This window comes from Lathyrus oleraceus, chromosome 6 (assembly GCF_024323335.1).
Source record: "Lathyrus oleraceus cultivar Zhongwan6 chromosome 6, CAAS_Psat_ZW6_1.0, whole genome shotgun sequence".
In the NCBI taxonomy this organism is placed as follows: Eukaryota; Viridiplantae; Streptophyta; class Magnoliopsida; order Fabales; family Fabaceae; genus Lathyrus; species Lathyrus oleraceus.
The window spans coordinates 282922896-282936749 of NC_066584.1; positions in this window are offsets into that span (position 1 = coordinate 282922896).

Consider the following 13854-nt stretch of genomic DNA (forward strand, 5'->3'; position numbering starts at 1 on the left):
CTTCTTCTGAATCCTCTTCAGTATTTGACACGAAAGCTATGCTTTTGTTTTTCGTTTCAACATTCTCACACAAGCCCATTTCAAACGTTCGGAGAGAACCAATAAGCTCATCAACCTTCATATTGCAGATATCTTGAGCCTCTTCTATAGTAGTAACCTTCATGGAAAATCTCTTGGGCAATGATCTGAGAATCTTTCTTACAAGTTTTTCTTCAGACATTTTCTCTCCTAATCCTCCAGAAGTGTTGGCAATTTCAAGAACACTCATGTGGAAGTCATGAATAGTCTCATCCTCTTTCATCCTCAGATTTTCAAACTTAGTAGTCAGCATCTGGAGTTTAGACATCCTTACCTTGAAGGTACCTTCATGAGTTGTTTTGAGAGTATCCCAAACTTCTTTAGCCAGCTCACAGTGATGCACCAGTCTGAAGATGTTCTTATTTATCCCATTGAATAGTGCATTCAAGGCCTTAGAGTTTCCAAGGGCTAATGCCTCTTGCTCCTTGTCCCACTCTTCTTCAGGAATTTGCATAATGATTCCATCTTTACCTGTCTTCGTTGGATGTTCCCATCCTTTGTTGAAAGCTCTCCAGACTTTACTATCCAGAGACCTCAAGAAGGCTATCATACGAGGTTTCCAGTCATCATAGTTAGAACCATCCAGCATGGGTGGTCTATTTGAGAATCCTGCATCCCTGTCCATGGTACGAGAAAGTAACGTCCCTAGATCTCACCCAGAATTTAACAGGCAGGGTGCCTGCTCTGATGCCAATTGAAATTCTAGTAGCAGACTGTCGATGTCACACAAGATGTTATAACATCCAATTCTGCGCAGACAGATAATGTTTAAAGAAAATAAATGTAAAGGGCATTAAATAACACAGAGAATTGTTTACCCAGTTCGGTGACAAACACAGCTACGTCTTGGGGCTACCAAGCCAGGGAGGAAATCCACTATAAGTAGTATTAATTCAGGACTTAAACCAACTGTTTAATCCTATCACTTAAGACCTACCCAATGCAATTTCAATCTAAACTAAGACCAGAGTTCCTACTCACTCCCCCTCAATCACAGCAGTGATTATAACCTTTAATAAGTTTAAAGTCAATGGTGAAGTTATACTTCAAACAACTCTTGATTGCGCTTAATAGCTTTAATCAAGAAACACAGCACTCACGCTTAAAAGCTTAGAGTGACACAACAATTACAACTCAATGAACACCCTAGTCCAATGCAATCATCTAGGTGATAATTGCTTGGCTCACAAGTAAAATCTAAATACAAGACACAATCAAAGTACAGTAGTGAAATATGATGATATAATAAATGCTTCACGGTTCAAACCCCTGAGTCGCTGAAAGTAGGATTTCCATCCTTTTATAATGCAGCACTTGGGCCTTGTACTTGAATTTCCTAAAATTAAGGTTAAACAAGTTAACCTAATTTCCACATATTAGGGTGCTAACACATAGGCTATATGTTAGGGCTCTTAAATTTAGCTCAGCTGTTAGTTTCCTGGATTTTAGCACAACTGTTAGATTCTTGAAAAATAGCCTGAGATAAATATTGAATCATAATAGAAAAACTAACTAGCCTACACTTTAGCATATGTTGTCAGGAATGAATGCCATAACATTCAGTTTGACATCCAGAACATAGGCCAGATGCTAGGTCTCTTAATTCTAGCTCTGTTGTTCGTTTCCTGAAACAGCAGCCTGAATTAAATACTGAACTATACCTGAAAAAACCAATTGGCCTATAATTCAGTATCTGCTGTCAGGGATGAATGTCATAACATTCAGTTTGACATTTAGTAAATCCTGTATTAGTTAATCCTGCAGCATACTACTCAAGCATGTCATGACATCAGTCAAGACATCAGAGTACAGTTAGTGTTTTAACACAAAATGCAGCCAATCAATAACATCTACAGTAATAAACAAGGCTTGGAACGAAGTTCCAACCTCCTCCCCATCTTCAACATAAGAAAAGGATGACAAATGGCTCACTAATAACGCCTTCTCTCCACCAACAACGATAAGCTTGCCATTTTTCATAAATTTAAGCTTCTGATTTAGAGTAGACGTCACTACTCCAGCTTCATGAATCCATGGCCTTCCCAACAAGCAGCTATAAGCCGAGTGGATATCCATCACTTGAAAATTAATTTGGAAATCACTCGGACCTATCACAACTGGAAGGTCCACTTCACCAATGACGATTTTTCTAGAACCATCAAACGCTTTGACAATCACGCCACTGTACCTCATTGGGGTGCCTTGATAAGAAAGTATGGACAGAGTTGACTTTGGAAGCACGTTCAAAGATGACCCAGTGTCGACCAACACATTGGACATAACATCCTCCTTGTAGTTCATAGAAATATGTAGTGCCAGATTGTGATTTATGCCTTCCTCAGGAAGCTCTTCATCACAAAAACTCAAATTATTGCAAGAGGTGATGTTAGCTAGCAACAATGTGGTCAAACTGATCCACAGTCATATCATGCTCAACATAAGCCTGTTCGAGCACTTTCTGCAATGCCTCCCTATGTGCCTCAGAATTCATTAATAAGGACAACACGAATATCTTTGACGGGGTTTGGAGCAACTGCTCCACCATATTAAACTCACTTCTCTTTATTAGTTTTAAAACTCCATCATTATCATTAGTCTTCAGTTTACTGGATTCACCAGACTGACACACTGGAGCACTAACTGGATTCGCTACTAGAATCTATGCCTTCTTACTTGCTGCAACATCTTCTACCTCCTTCGGAAAAACCGGACCAAACACACGATCACTATGGGTCACCTTTGCAATATCAACAATATTCACCATGGAGTCTACAACTGGTAAAGGAACCTCTTGACCATTCTCAACCATTATGGCGTTGTATTGATATGGCACAACTTTATCGGATGCATATGGAACAGGGCCCGCTAACCGTATTACCAACGGCGATACCGATCTATTATTGTTGTTGTTGTTGATGCTACTATCAAACTGAATAACTACCCACTCAGGGGTCTTGAACACTGGCACGATTACATTCACATCATTTACATCTCTTGACTGACAAATTTGGATAATCCCTTCATCCATTAACCTCTGAATATCCCTCTTGACAATAACATATCCTCGAGGGTTCATACTGCATATCACACAACCATCATGGTCATGCTCGCAGTCACTGACCAAATAGATATCCTTATGAATTGCCACCAAAGATTGTCTAATATGGAGAACATCATAAACTTTATACACACCAGGACAACCATCTACCGTATTCACAGAAGCATTACCATGAGCAAGCAATGGATTAGCTTTCACGTTAGGCGCTCGGTCCCCAAAGGACACCATCCCACTTTTCACAAGATTGTGTACTTCATATTTCAACGGATAGAAGTTATCTATGTCATGGCCAGGGGATCCCTGGTGAAAGCACGGCGAAGTTCAAGTTTGAACCACCATGGAATTCGCTTAGGAATTTGCGGAGGATTTCTGGGTTGAATAAGGTTCTTGAGAACCAAATATGGGTACAATTCTGCATAGGAATAGGGTCAAAAGATACCTTTTTCCTCTCAAAAGTTTGCTGGTTATTATTGTTGTTGTTGTTATTGGTTCTTTGTTGCGGTTGTTGTTGACGTTATTGTTGAATCAGAACAGATTGTTTGTTGGAATTGTTGGAAAACACAGGAATCACTGAAGAAACTTGAAGCTGATGTTGACGAGGTTGAGAACTCTTTCTGACATGAGGCCTCCTCTGCCTCCTTACAGTTACTGGATTAGTTTCCCCCTCATTCCTCTTGTAGAAACTACCCCCATACTTCTTGCTAGACGATGCTTCTTCTTTGGACAGACGTCCCTCACGGACCCCTTCTTCTAACCTCATCCCCATATTTACCATTTCAGTAAAGTCATTGGGGGCACTGGTAATCATACGTTCGTAGTAAAACGAACTCAGCGTTTTCAGGAAGATCTTCATCATTTATTTCTCTTCTAATGGTGGGCTTATCTAGGCAGCAAGCTCTCTTCACCTCTAGGAATACTCTTTGAACGTCTCTTTATCTTTCTGAGACATAGACCTCAGCTGGTCTCTATCATGCGCCATATCCACATTATACTTGTATTGCTTGACAAAGGCCTCGCCTAAGTCGTTGAAAGTACGAATGCTTGCACTGTCTAACCCCATTTACCATCTCAAAGCAGAACCAGTCAAATTGTCTTGGAAGTAGTGAATCAGTAACTGATCATTATCAGTTTGAGTTGACATCTTTCTAGCGTACATCACAAGGTGGCTTAGCAGACAAGTATTTCCCTTATAATTAAAGTGGGTGCATACCCTTCAGGCATAAAGTTGGATGGCATTCCCCAAGGGAATCCAGCAGGCATGAAAGGACCGGATTTGCTGGAAGCAATAGGAACAGTCAAGGTAGCAACCTCATAAATAACAATCATCTGGGGAGGATTTGCAGGAGTTGGTGAAGATTGATTCTGCGCAGCAAGAATAGACTCCATCATGGCAGTTAACCGTTCAATTTCATCCTTCAACTCTCTATTCTCTTTCTCTAAGTGCTCCATTATCTTTGGTTGATTAGCGTGAGTGTTGTATCGGTGAGTCAGCTTGGCTGAAGCACATAAGAATAACCAATAAGACATCTGGCGGAAGTAAACCCGCTATGCAAATGATGCATGAAATGCAATGTTTTTGTTTTTTAATTTCAAGGTACATATGAAGTTCTATTTACAAATATTAAATAATAATGATAGTAACAATTTGATTTACCATAAAATCTCCTTTTATTCATAAAATTTGGAAGGATTACACTAAGTACAATTTCAGAAACCAAAATACAAATACAAGAGAAAAGGAAACTAATCATCCTAAGGACCCCTTTAGCAACTGTATCAGATGATCTGGTTGTGGGCGCGTATTTCCTTCAGATGCGTTGAATCTCGGACTCAAAGGATGTCTTCATCTGAGCCTTATCAAGGACAAGTTGATCAACAATCTTCTTCCAAGAACCGGAAGGCTAAGGCATACTAGAGGAAGGTAGACCCTCTGGCTCTCTCTATATCTTCACTGCTCGATCTTCAAGAAGTTCAATAAGCGCGTCTTTGTCCTTTGACTCAAGTTGCAACTCTTCATGCTTTCGGCTCAAAGCATTGAACCGCTCTTCCCATGTGTCTCTCTCTTGCTTCATCTTAGTGAGTGTGTCTTCCAACTCCTCTACATCTTGGTTAGGGAGAGTTGATGGCTCAGTCACAACCAAAGACATAGGTCTTTCATAGGCATATGGAATCTTCAGTTCCAAAGCTCTCTTCTTCACCCAAATAGTGTAAGCTTCCAAAGCTACACAGTTGCATGGACCAAGCTCGAATCTTCCTTTCCTATGCACATTATGCCGAGCATGTATCATCTTCTGCTTCAAATGTTGGGGATCTTTACCCTCTTGATAGAAAATACCTTCTAATTGAGTGGCGTTAGGTTTAACTCTCAAAGGGAACCCAAGTTGACGATGAGCCAAAGCAGGGTTGTAGTTGATTCCTCCTTGTGTACCAATTAGAGGCACATTAGAGAATTCACCATAACTGTCAATAATATCCAAGCTACTCAATGCATAATCATACCAAACAATATCATCATTAGTGAGAGACATAAGTCTCTAGGACCACCTTAGACATTATTTGTTCTCCAAAAAACAGGCGTCTGAGGCAAGTGTGAAATAAACCACTTGTACAGAAGTGGAACACAACAAACAACAGTCCCACTAGCTTTAGAATTCCTCAAGTGCAAAGAGAAATACATGTCACCCAACAAAGTAGGAACGAGATTCCCAATCAAGAAAATTCTGATGGCGTTAACATCGACAAAACCGTCAATGTTTGGGAATAATGCTAGACCATAAATGAGAAATACAAGGATGGCTTCAAAAGCACCCACACTACCGGCTTGAGCAAAGACAGTAGCTTTACCAATAAGGAATTCAGAAGTCAACCCCATAATCCCTCCTTTCTTCACCCAATGAGTCTCAATCTCAGATTTCTTCATCTGAAGAGCTTCAACTATGATATGAGATCTGGGAATCTCTTCCAATCCACAAAAGGGTATTTGTCAAAAACGGGTATTCCCAAGAGATGACATTACTCCTCTAACATAGGCATAAACTGGTAATCAGGAAAAGTGAAGCACCGGTAAAGAGGGTCATAGAACTAAACCAAAACACTCATAAGTCCTTCAACTACATCAACAGATAACACAGACAAAATCTTTCCATGACTTTGCTTGAAGTCCAAGGGATCTAGTACAAAGGATGACAACTTCCTTAGCTCTTTCAAATCAGGTCATCTGAAATTGTACTTCTTAGTGTTCCTTCGTCCACAATCCATGGTCTGAAAATATTTTCAAATGAGACCTTAGTTCCTTGAAATTTATTTTTCTGTGATGAATGTTATGATGTGCATGTATGCATGAATGCAACAATCACAAACAAGGGATCACACACAAGGCAAACACAAATAAAGGTAAAGGGATGGGTCAATTCATCATCAAGATCAATCATCCATTTTGGTGGATTATGGTTTTCACCTTATCAACACCCAAGTTCCATTGATATTGACGAGACTTGATCGGATCAACCGAGAATAAAAGGGTTTGTTGTGAGTCACGAGCATTGAGTCAGGTTAAGAACCATCCCAAAGGAGTGTACTAAGGATAAAAACCTGCAGGTCATGTTCTAAAAAGTTCCCAGATTCTTGATTCCATCTATCGGATATTACAGGTTAGGATGACTGACTCATCAACCCATAATATTCTCAAGAGAAACCCGTCTGAGTGTAGTATTGCGTAACAACGGTTATCAAGTCTACACCTGAACAGTCTCCGCACTACGTCCTAAATAGGCCAAGTTTGGTTAAATGTTCTACGGTCCTCAGCTTCTCGGACCCCAAATCAGAGAAAGTAATGCCTAACCACAAATAACTTGTGTGAAATAAGTAACTCCTAAAGGGTCTCCACTTAGTAGATGGGTCTCAAGCCAACTTGTTAAGGACTACTCCTCACAAGTTGAACATGACTATACCATCCTCTTATCTTAATTGCACTTAAGTTCGGGTTAGAACGTATCTCACCACCCAGAGATCACCAAGCACAACAAACAAATTATATTACACAAACAAATATATACAAACATCAAATATACAAATATATACACATGAAAAAGTAGGCTAAACCCACTGAGGACTACTCCCTAGCAGATTCGCCACTTAATTTCTATAGCGGTAAATTCATGACCATCAAGCTATGGATAAGCTTAACGTCATTAAAACTAGAGTCACCACCGCGCTTTTATTGTTTCCAAAGGAAAAGGGAAAAGTACAAACAAAACCCAAAGATAAGAAGTTTTCAAATCAAAACTAATAAAATGCTAGAGATTACAGGTAAGGGGGTTCGTTACACAGAGGGGAGGTGTTAGCACTCAAAGTGTCCTAGGTACTCCTAGGGAGCCCTTCTTTATGTGTGTATGTGTTTTTTGGTATAAAAGATGTTTGAGAAAAAATAGAATGTGGGGATGAGAAAAAGAATTTATTGATTATATTTTGTGTTTGACAAGACCTCCGGGCTTGTGCCTACGTACAAACTTAAAATGAGGGATCAAAACCTCGTACTTCGTGGTAACAATTTCAAAATGGGTGAATTGATTTTAACAAAAGTTTAATTGAAAAGGGAACAAAGGGCCAAAAATTTGAATGAAGTTGTTAGTTCTTTTTGTCTTTTTGAAATTTTAAGTCAATATGATTAGATTTATTTACAAGTTTGATTTAAGAAAAGGAGTTTGAAAATTCATTGGCATAAGACCAAAGTTTCTATTTGAAATAAGGTCTAAGCTTGAAATCACAAGCAAAGAAAGTTTTAAAAAAGGGGGAGAGAATTTGAAATTTAAGAAGTGGGAGGAGATGAAGAGGCTAATCCTAAGTATAAAATTAAATGTTAAAAGTTGAAAAGATCTGACCAATGGGATACAATCCAACATACGAGAATGTCATATAGAAAACCCACTTTCCCTTTGGACTTTGAATCAACCAATAATCAACAAGCAATTAGAAATATCATACATCATGAAGATCAAGGCATCAAATAAAGATAGCCACATCCAAGCAAGCAAATTCATAGCTAGCAGTCTTCTTTGTCTTCTCATGTATCAGATGAAATGCTCCTTGGTCAACTCAGAATAAAGCATTAGACACCAGATCAAAATAACAGTTTGCATCAAGACAATGTAGTAGATGAGTTCAAATGAATTCCAAGACTTGCATCAGGTGAAGGCTCTATTCACAATAACTTGGTCTCAGAATGTTGGCATTAGAAAAGGTTTTTGCACAGGGAATATTGCCTAGTTCTAAGTCCAAAATTTTAGATCAAGATCAACAGTCCACCAAACATTTTTTAGGGTTTTTGTTGTTTATTAAGTATTTTAAGGTCCTAAGACCACAAACAAAATCAAAAGGGCACAAATAAAATATAATCACAAGATATGGCTCAAATGAGCAAAGTAAAAATGACATAAACATAAACAAGTTAAATGAAATGTAAATGGAAATGAATGATAAATGACTATAAAGTAAATTGCATAAAGTAAATGACTTGAAAATAAAGCAATATTAATAAGAGTTAGTCAAATGTTAGTCAAGGTTAATTGAATGTTAATAGTGCTTTGTATTTTAATTGATTAAGTCATTCTTTGGAAAACACTCAACCATCTATTCACAAGCATGGATCCTTGAACCAAGACATCTTTCATAGGAAGGAAAAAAGTCCAAGTTTCCACACAATACCTTGAAAGATGAGAGACTTACAATCTCACTTACTAGAATGCAATGCCTTTAGGGTCAAATTTAGCTCTATGTTAAGCAACCGTAATTGGACTTATGTAGAAGTCATAACTATCTGAGGCCGAGTAATAAAAATTTAGGTGTTAAAGCATGTTAGAGATTTGGTATAATGAACCAAACTCCTAAAACATACCACACACTAAAAGAAAAAGATCAAAAGGAATGGACCTATCTCATCCATACTTGTATTGGTTCATCTGACACAAAGTCATTGATAAACCAATTAGCCTTAGGATACTTGAGATTTCATTGGTCAATGAAAGGAATGGGGAAGAATGGGGATGAAGATGAAGGGTGAGGGGGATGAAGAAACACAAATTGGTCATGGGAGGAATTTTATCAAATTAAAATCATTCATCCATTTTGGGAGATGAAATGTCCATTTCATCAATCCCCTAAATCCAATGATTTTAATCCAACAAAAGTCAAATCAACCTTGACCAAGATCCAAACAAATAGTCAAACGTCACAAGACCATAAAATGGCTCAACATAATTTTTACACAATTAATCAATTAAAAAAATCAATTTAAAAAATACACTAAAATTCAATTTAATTTGGTCAAAACCTAAAATATCTTCAAAACACCAAATAAATGGCCAAGAGATTTATCCTAGGTCAAACAAGTTCTAAGGACCTTAGGCAAAAAAAATCATGATTTTTGAAAAGTCAGAAGTATTTTTTAAATAATTAAAAATATGCACAAAAACATTTAATTCATGAAAAATATCAAGCTTAATCCAAAAAATAATTTTAATTCAGAAAATGAAAGAGAAAAATATTTAAATATTTTTTGTGGAAGTCCCATATTTTTTGGATTAAAAATGAAATTATTATGAAATAATTAAAATAAAGCAATCAAATGAAAAAATCAAAAAATACAGAAACACAATGGCCAGCAGATCTCCCTCATTAAATTGAGGTGGCAGATCTGATGGCCATGCATGTATCGTCCACCATAGTCCACAGTCAACGCGCATGTACAAGTGGTAATTCAAACCAAAGGCTGAGATTAGATCCTTGGACCAAGATCAGATGGATGAGATGAAGCCAACTCAGCACCGGAGCCCTAACTCTGGTCATCTTCTCAAGTGATGACCACCGGACTGGTTTAACCTCAACTCCATGAAAAATGAAAAACAAGGAGATTATTTCAAAGAGAAAATGCTCAAGAGCTCGAATCTAGCCTCAATTTTCTCCAATTCCAAGTATATAAAAAGATACAGGGATTTGAATTTTGAGGATCATGAACTGAGTTGCTTCGATTTCACCTTAAAGCAACTCAATCTTCTTGCCTACATTGGTAGGACTTCAGCCAACCAAAAATCACAAAGAATAGTGGAGAACTGAGTTGCTTCGATTTCACCTTGAAGCTCGATTTTCAAATGAAAACCTTTAAGATTATCCTTTAATCGTGAGAGTTTGGATTATAGGTTCAAACCTTGGGCATGAGGTCCTTTATTCTGTGCATGAATGGTTGTATTTATAGCCAGTGTGATACATTTCAACACATTTCCAAATTTTGCCAAATTTAGTAATTTTCATTGCATGCTTGCATGGGCGTGTGATAGGCCCATCAAGTGATGTATTCAGGTCCAAAATTTCTTGTGAATATTGCTTAAATCATGTCATGTGGCCATGTATTTGAGTTTGAATTGTGAAGGTGAAAATCATCCAATTGGTCTCTTGAAAAGAACCCATGTGCAAATCCTTCATTCTATGGCCAAATGAGGTGGTCTTTGACTTTTTGGAAAGGTGAGATCAAGGGGAACAAATTTCATGTTCAACACTTTTCCATTTGAAGCTTGGATCATGATGAATTTTGAGGTGGAAGTTTGGAAAATCAAACATGTTTAAAACTTTTCTAAGTACCAAGTCAAATGTTCACTTCTTTCACCTTAAATAACTTTTTCTATGGACTTCAAATGTAAAAAGTTCCTTCATTAAAGTTGTATCTCTTCCAAACATATTCAATTTGGTCACAAATTTGAACTCATTTGGATTTGGCATGAAGGGGTTATGCAATTTAGAAGTTGAGGAAAAACACTTGTTCAATGGTAATGGCCCAAAATGACCTATAATGTTTCCTCTTGGCACATGAATTTTCAAATTGAATTTGAACTTCTTCCAAACATCAAAGTTGAAAAGGACGTCTTGAATTTAATCATGGAACTTGAATGGATTTCATATCATCAAAAATGAGCAAGTTATGGTCCCCGGAATTTGACCTTCTAACAAGGATTCAGACAAAATGACCTATAATCTTTCACCATAAAAAATGACTTTCCAAGCAAAACTAGCTCTTGACTTCAACATGAAAGTTGTTTTAAATGTCATAAAGAGTAACGTTTCTCTTGGAATCATTTTCATAGGACAAAAAGTGTAGGAGATAGGGTCTAGGGAACCCCAATTTTGACTAGTTGACTTTCTCTGGTCAACCACCATGAACCAACTTGCAAACTTGACATTCTCTTGATCTTTGGGACTCAGGGGGGGATCATATATGTGTAAGATGGTGTAATATAAAATATCCCTTGAAATATTTGATCAAATGATGAAGAAACTTGTTGAGGGAATCACACAAGATTCCCAAATGAATTAGGGCTTCCAAGGCAAACAAGCTTCAAACTCTTGATGATTTCTTAATCAAAATGATATATGAAGACTATGGGGATCCATACATCATGCCTAGAATCCATGTAAACCACCTCTTGATTGATCTCCTTGGATTGAGGGTCTTAAACCTTAGATATGAGCTTGATAGAGCATGGGTGATCACACACACTGCCTACAAAAGCAACAAACTATACATTGACATATTTTTACTATTTTGGTTAGTAAATATTGAAAAACAAAGTATGATACAATCAAATGTGTTTGGTGATCTCTCCTAATGCAACCCCGTGAATGAGGGGTAAGGAGGATGTCAAGGTGTGATCCCTAAGCCAATGCATATGATGAGATAACATAAGGGATCCTAGGGTCAAAATTGTGGTCCTACAATAGAGAAAAAATTTAGACACTAAAAATAATATAAAAAACAATTTAACCATCATTTTAATTAGAAGCGTGTGATATATTCGTTATCCTCCATTCATGTTTTAGAATGTAATTTCTTATTAATTATATAGGATTGCACTTTTAAAATGTACAATGAAGATGTCTCTACTTGTGAAAGCGATCACAAAAGGGTTTTATTTTGATTATGTGAAAAAACTAATCTTTTTGTGGTTGCTTCCGCAAACATAATTGTTTTCATTGTATTTTTTACAAATGCAATTAATGTTAATCGTGGTGTTCAGTAAAACTGATATGAACCTCAAATTCAAATCAGATGAAATTATCATCGATGACGATGGTGATGAGGCTACCGTCTACGGTGACAATGGTAGAAGGGGTGACAATGGTATAAAGATTAGTCTCAATTATGAACTATGTAGTCCATCGTTTGAAATATTGTATAATCCACCTTTTAAAGTAAAAAGTCTTTGATACATAATTTATCTATTGTTAGGGTTTTCTTTCATTTTTGTCTTGATAAATAAAATTTGGATGGATCGAGTAAAAGAGATATCCCAAATTCAAAAGTAAAGATTGAAATAACTTGAGTTTGAGTAAAAAAACACTTAAAAAAACACAAAGTCAAATATGGTTGGTGGAGACATTTGTGTCTGGACAAAAAAAGGATTAAACTACATTGGAATCATAAATGGATTCCAATTTTACAAAAGAGCATATGAATTCAGAGCCATGTTATAGAGAAAAATAGACAAGTTAAAATAGAAGTCAATCAACAAAAAGAGGCAGGTCAGACTGCTAGTCAAATTGGGGGAACAATAACGGCTAAAACACCAGCTATTGTGTGAAAATTTATGAATAATAAAAAAAGATGAAAGAAAATTTCTGGACCTAAACACACTCATGTTTTTTTTTTTTAATTTATAAAAATCACAAACAATGCAAATTCAACTTGATAAATCTATAGAAAATAAATTTACAAATAAATTCACAACATCAAAATTAATAAAATGAAGGCTTGAATTTTGAAACTTATTTTTTAGGAAACAATATTTTCTTCAAAATGGTTTATAATTAAGAAGCAATATAGAGTATAAAAAATCAAAAGCATTTATAGAAATTCTAAAATATTCTCTTTTTGTATGCACATGACCTCAGTATTGCACAAATTAAAGTGTTGCAAACCTTGCCGGACACTATCCTGTTTGTTTTAGTCGAAACTGCCAATGTTTGAAATATGGCTCTATTCTTTGTACTTCGATTTCATCAAATATCAGACACTTTTGTCATCCCACCCACGTGTTTAGGAACATGATCAATCCACCTAAAAATCATGATAAAGCTTATTTTGGCAGAATGGAGGATTTTCTGTCCATGCCTAAATGTCTTGGGTTTAAAATATTGGTATTTCAAAAGGCATGGATAGGGATAGAGAGAGAGGGAGAGATCCTTGGCTTCATGTGCATAATAATGCAAAGTCTCTCATTTGACATCAAATTATATATGATTCAAATTATCTTCACAGCTTCTTATATAAAAAAAATTCTTAAAAGATTTCTCATCCTACATTTTAATTATTTTATTAACGTTTGTTAATAAAAGTTGAAATAATATGTTGCGTGAGAAATTTGTGATTGAATATACACGTAGTAATATTAGTGTTATTAGTGTGACAATACAATAGGACATGCTATGTGACAACATATTTTAATTTAAAAATAATAATCATGGCAGTTTTTATTAATTATTAATAGAAGATCAAAAGTGTGGACAAAATATATTTAAAAATTTAAAAGACAGAATTTTAAAATTAAATTACAGTCCTTTAATAATGATATTTAATTGTTGTTTTAGATATGTTATTCCTACGTATTTTTTACATCAAATACATATTTGTATATATTGTTTACCGTATTTATACCGTAAATAAATTTTTTTTA